The sequence below is a fragment of the Pristiophorus japonicus genome, chromosome 1 (assembly GCF_044704955.1).
Source record: "Pristiophorus japonicus isolate sPriJap1 chromosome 1, sPriJap1.hap1, whole genome shotgun sequence".
NCBI lineage: Eukaryota > Metazoa > Chordata > Chondrichthyes > Pristiophoridae > Pristiophorus > Pristiophorus japonicus.
Genome location: NC_091977.1, coordinates 298,382,612 through 298,388,611, shown reverse-complemented (window position 1 = coordinate 298,388,611; position 6,000 = coordinate 298,382,612). Strand labels below are relative to the sequence as shown.

Below are 6,000 nucleotides of genomic sequence, written 5' to 3'. Positions count from 1 at the left end.
ACCGGTATGCTTGAGGCCTTCCGCGACCTTCCTTCTGTGGGCACTGGCATTAGACCATGGGCCAAAGCCTGTTTTCTTGCCTAGACTTTTAGTTCCTTAGTCTCCATGAGGGAACTAGCATGCTAAATATGTTAAACATATGTATTTGAAGCAAAAAACAAATGTTCCCAAGTCTCAACATTGAGTGTTAGAGAAATGGCCAAAAATAAACTCATAAAAATGTGTGTTATAGGTTTTCTTTTCCCTAGCAACAGTGACATATCAGTGCTACTGCTAAATTTTAAGCATGGGTAGTGCAAGAATTGGTAAAAAGTATTACCGAGGACATCGGAGGTCTGGATGCATCATATGGTGCAGTTATACATAAATCTAAGTTATGTTTTCATATCTGTTGCTAAGAAAGAAATTACCATAGCAACCATTTATTTCACACACTTATTGATATTTCAGGCGGACACTCATTTGTGAACCATATAATTATAATAATAAAAGTAATAAAAGTATTGATTTTGTTTTAAAAGATAGAAGTATTGAAAAAACAAAATAGATCTTTAAAAAAGTTTGAGACTGAAAAGGAATGCATATCTATGAATCATCATCAGAATCAAGGGTATCTGTTTCCTCAGCCCTAGAAGTCTTGGACAAAGATGCAATATTCTGACAAACTACACACAAGCAGATGTCGGTGCAAGTTAGTTTGTTGAGAAGACAAGAGCACCATCCTTGTGCACACTTTTTTTTTGCATGAACAATGTGCAAGCTCCATTACACTTGCTGGTGCTGGAGGAAGTGTCATCCAGTCTGTGACCAGTACATCATCATCTGACTGCCTCAACAACTTCTTCTGTTGCAAGATCTTCTACAAAAACAAGATCACTCTCATTACTGTGTGATGATCTGACAAATTTCAGGAAAGGATAAGATTTCTGCATTCTACGTTTAAGATTATACATTTTTTTAAGAAGCATCGATAACCTCTTTCCCAATAATGCATTTCTTAAACAAACTGTTCAGCGTTGTCATTTTAAGAACTTCATGGTTCTTTACAATCCTGCCCTCTATCACTGTATCACAAAAGTGCTTATATCCTGTCTTGTAGAGGTTGTCTTCTGGAGGATCTCCCTGCTCCTTTCTGGTCCGAAATCTGGTGTAGTTCTGGTCATAGCTAACCTTGCTTCAAGGACAACAAGATCGTGTCCACGGATATGCAACAGGATTGCCTCCTCTTTGTGGGTTTCTGCTGCAAGGAGTAGCTTACCTGTAGTTTTAGTCTCACATTGTACCAGCCTCTCTTTTCGTCTCTTTCTCCACAATGCTCTTGACTTCTTGCAGAGAAGGCACTGCATTGGAAGAAGATGGGAAGCCCTCACAGGTATAAACTTGGGGTCTGTCGTCTTTGAGCGAAGCAGTCGAACCTTGGTGGTGGCTTCACTCCTCTCCTTTCTATACTGGTTCTGCAATGGCTGCAAAGGAATGATAAAATGGATATTCTAATCAGTCCCAATGACAATGATCCTTGGTCAAAAAAAACTGTTTTTTCATGTGTTTGTGCATGTTATGACCAGAGTGAGAAGTTTAGAATCAGTCAGTCGACAGAAATAAGTATATGGGGCTAAAGCAGGCACACAAAATGGAACGTATCAAACGACATTTAACCATTGAACTAAGGAACGAAAGTCGAATATAAACATTTGTAGGCTAACAGTTTCATAGGAAATACTGTAAAATCACATGTACTCAGGTTCATAGTTGCGATTTTCCTTTTCTTGCTGCTTCTTGGCTCTGTCGATCTTGGATTTATCAGTGAAACGTATGTAGCACTGCCGATGATATCCAATTGAATGTGGGATTGTTGGGAGTCTTCCTGGTGCAATAACCAGCTCCAGATCTAAACTTTCGATGGCATTCTCTGCAATTTTAGCTTCTCTAGTACCAGTAAATTTCCACTGATGAACACTTGTGAAAAATGTTATCCAGCTAAAGTCCGAAAAATAAATTGTGTTGTCTTTGGCTCCCGCAGCTACGTGCATGCAGCACGTAATTGTTTTGGTGCATGCAGTCATTGATTCTAATCGATCTCGTACAGAGATCATGATTGGTTGAATTCGCGGTACTGACAATACAGCAGTTGTGATTCATCATTTAACTAACTCACCATTACATCATCACTCTGGGTTTTGACGAGATTTCTGCCTATTTTCTAATGAAAATTTCTGAAGATGGGAACATTGATTTTTGTGATAAGTCGTCCCTAAACTAATATTGATGTGAATATGAAGTACTTCGATGGGACTAAGAAAATCATGTTTTTGAGACTCGGCTCACGGTCTACATGTGTGGTGGAGAAAACAACTTGCATTTATATAGTGCCTTTACCATTATGAAACATCCCAAGGAGCTTCTCAGGAGTATTATGAGATAAAAAATTTGACACCGAGCTGCATAAGTAGAAATTAGCGCAGGTGACCAAAAGCTTGGTCAAAGAGGTATGTTTTAAGGAGCGTCTTGAAGGAGGAAAGAGGTAGAAAGGCAGAGAAGTTTAGGCAGGGAGTTCCAGAGCTTGGGGCCTCGGCAACAGAAGGCACAGCCACCAATCGTTGAGCGGTTATAATCAGGAATGCTCAAGAGAGAAGAATTAGAAGAGAGCAGACATCTTGGGGGGGTTATGGGGCTGGAGGAGATTACAAAGATAGGGATGGGCGAGGCCATGGAGGGATTGAAAATAAGCATAAGAATTTTGAAATTGAGGAGTTGCTTAACTGGAAGCCAATGTAGACCAGCGAGCGCAGGGGTGATGGGTGAACGGGACTTGGTGCGATTTAGGACACGGGTAGCCGAGTTTTGGATCATCTCTAGTTTACATAGGGTAGAATGTGGGAGGCCAGCCAGGGGTGCATTGGAATAGTCAAGTCTAGAGGTAACAAAGGCATGGATGAGGGCTTGAACTGAGGCAAGGTTGGAGACGGGCAATGTTATGGGGGTGGAAATAGGCGGTCTTAGTTATTCTGCGGATATGTGGTCGAAAGTTCATTTCACGGTCAAATATGACACCAAGGTTGCGAACAATATGGTTCAGCCTCAGACAGAAACTGGGGAGAGGGAGGGAGTCAGTGGCTAGAGAACAGAGTTTGTGGCGGAGACCGAAAACAATGGCTTTGGTCTTCCCTATATACAATTGGAGAACATTTCTGCTCATCCAGAACTGGATGTCAGACAAGCAGTCTGACAATTTAGAGACTGTGGTGGGGTCGAGAGAAGTGGTAGTTGTTATATATGTAAAACTGTAAATACCAGAGCTCATCCCCTGGAGTCCCACAATCCCTTGGGAGCATCTGTACATAAGGAGGCCTCACAGGCTGAAGAGGCACTCTGGAGACTTGAATAAAGGACTATGGTCACATGTTACTTTGAGATCACAGTATCTGGTCAGATTCTTTATGCAAGACATAACAGTAGTGAGGTAGAGCTGGGTGTTTTCAGCATACATGTGGTAACTGACGCTGTGTTTTCAGCTATCACCACCGAGGGGTAACGTGTAGATGAGAAATAGGAGGGGGCCAAGGACAGATCCTTGGGGGGACACCAAAGGCAACGATGCGGGGCAGGAAGAGAAGCCATTGCAGGTGATTCTCTGGCTACGATTAGATAGATAAGAATTGAACCAGGTAAGTGCAGCACCACTCAGCTGGATGACAGTGGAGAGGTGTTGGAGAAGGATAGAGTGGTCAACCGTGTCAAAGGCTGCAGCAAAGTCAAGAAGATGAGGAGGGACAGTTTGCCTTTGTCAGTCACAAAGGATGTAATTTGTGACTTTGATGAGAGCTGTTTCAGTACTGTGGCCGGAAACCGGATTGGAAGGAATTGCGGGAAAGATGGGCACTGATTTGTGAGGCGACAACACGTTCAAGGACTTGAGAGGAAAGAGGTTGGAGATGGGGTGGTAGTTTGCAAGGATGCTGGAGTCGAGGGTATATTATTTAATAAGTTTCTTTTTCTTTGTCTTTTTATGATGTTTTATTAATTATGCCCCTCTAACTTTTGTTAGATTTATTTAGCTCAAGCTGCTAATGTTACCAGATCTCAGTATTTTGGTTGAAGATTATTCACAATGACACAACACAGTGCTTAGAAGAGCCCTTTACAGAAATCCAAGTTTACAAAATTCACACAGGACAAACCAAAAATATAAATGGTGCCGAGTCGTTTGGGCTTTGAGAGTCGAGAGTCGGAATTGAGGATCGCAAATGGCAACAGCATTACTATGCAGAAACCACAAACATCAATTCTGCAATGTCTGGTGGTACATATATAACCCCTTTCTTTCTCTCTGGTCTCCAAGGCTCACCCATATCCAACAGTTTACATAGATACACAGATAGAGGGACGATACAGTTTAGAGATTGACTAATTATTTTCAAAAGATGAGTAATCATTTGTTTAAAAAAAAGACCGTGAAACCATTGCTTACGAAGTTGCTACTTAGCGCGAATACAAAATTGCAATAACTTTATAGCAAGCTGTATGGAGGGCCATATCTGAATTGAAATTGTACATGATGCAGATTAACGTGAATTACCCAAGTTTAGGTTAATTTCAAGTCTGCTGCGGCGAAGATATATATCAGAGTGACTATACACACACAGACAAAATCACGACAGCGATTCGTCGTTTCATCCAACTCAGAATTGTGTACTGGAGAGAAACAAGGACCAGTTGACAAACAAGTGAGCATCGCCCACACACTAATTTAAAAAATGTATTCACACTGGTAGCTGAAGCTATTTTTCACCCAAAATACCATTTCCAACCCACAGACCCGAATATAGACAAAAAAATCCCACCCCCAAGTCCTGCTGTGGCGCGTGATGGCGTGAACACGCCGTGGTACTGGAGCGAATATGAAGATACCGACAGATTTATTCTACTTCGCTGTCGGGACCAAACCTTCTCGGAGACTCGCACAAGCCGGCGCGAGGTCAGGCGGCTGTTGTGAGGTCTGGCTGCGTCAGTGCAGCCCAGGCCGCTCGGGCGGTTGTTGTGGTAACCAGGACCCCGGTGCGGAGGAGGAGCAGCAGCAGCATCCGGGTACTCGGACCGAGCCTATAAAAGTGCGCGCTAAGCGGGCGGCTGCTCCTTTTACATACTGTCTGCTGCTGAAATTGGATTGTACGCGTCGATCCTTCCACCACGACCGGGACGAGCTTTTTATGGCAAAGAGTGGTTGTTATCTTTCTCTTGTGGGTCCCCCTATTACTTTTTAAAAATTCCGCCTAAAAAGAGAAGACGCTTTACCAAATCTTTTGGGCCGTTATCTCACGTGAGTACATTTTGATTTCCCCCCACCGAGCACGAAGATGCCATGTTTCTTCACAATGTGTGAAAGCGTTCATTCAATGAGTCGAATGTGGGAAGAGTAGTGGGGGTGGGGGGGGGGGGGGGGGAGAGTTGGTCTGACAAAGGCCTCGGTTGTGGTCAAGACGGGCTGCGAACCAATGAGTGGGATCGACTTTTCAGTAATGTGAGGGTTTTGGATTACGAGCGGACAGCCAGCCGGACGTGTTGTTAGTGCTTGGTGGAGTGCGTGCGCCTCCACAAACACAGCTGGCCCTTCTGCTTGGCCTTCATCGTTTCAGCTTGAAGGCGAGCTCGGAGATCCCAACGTCCTTTGCGATACGGCCCGCCCCCCTCTTTGCTGGTTGTCCGGCGCGCTGATTGGCGGAACGGGAGAGCGTCCTTGCTTCTGTATGGCTGGAGCGGGCTGTCAGTCGGGTTACGTCAGCATGCGCTGAAGTTGGACTGAAGGGACGGTTGAGAACGGAATTCTATTTTTTAAAAATTCAAAAAGAACCGACAAGCAGCGTGAGATCCGCACATTGACAATCTCTGCTCCATGTCGTGTTCACAAATTTTGCTAACCTGCACTGGCATCAAGTGGGGAGATGGAAGGAGTGCCTTGCACCCCATTTCACTGCACCTTTTATTTTTATATCGCTGGTCCAA

At 43.8% G+C, this 6,000-nt stretch overlaps 1 protein-coding gene and 1 long non-coding RNA gene across 5 annotated transcripts in view; one reads left to right on the top strand and one right to left on the bottom strand.

Annotated features, from left to right (window-relative positions):
• Window positions 1-418: 418 nt before the first annotated feature.
• LOC139271333 (uncharacterized) lies at window positions 419-5,426 on the bottom strand. Its single transcript, XR_011594878.1, has 3 exons — window positions 4,842-5,426; window positions 1,259-1,463; window positions 419-859 (listed from the first exon to the last, which is right to left on the bottom strand). It is a non-coding gene; the product is annotated as an uncharacterized lncRNA (long non-coding RNA).
• The window catches only part of LOC139271285 (antizyme inhibitor 1-like), a 73,537-nt gene continuing 72,626 nt past the window's right edge, over window positions 5,090-6,000 (top strand). For all 4 annotated transcript variants that reach the window (XM_070888502.1, XM_070888505.1, XM_070888504.1 and 1 more), the window contains exon 1: window positions 5,090-5,317. The gene's annotated coding sequence lies outside the window, so the exon portion shown is untranslated. The remainder of the gene's footprint in view (window positions 5,318-6,000) is intronic.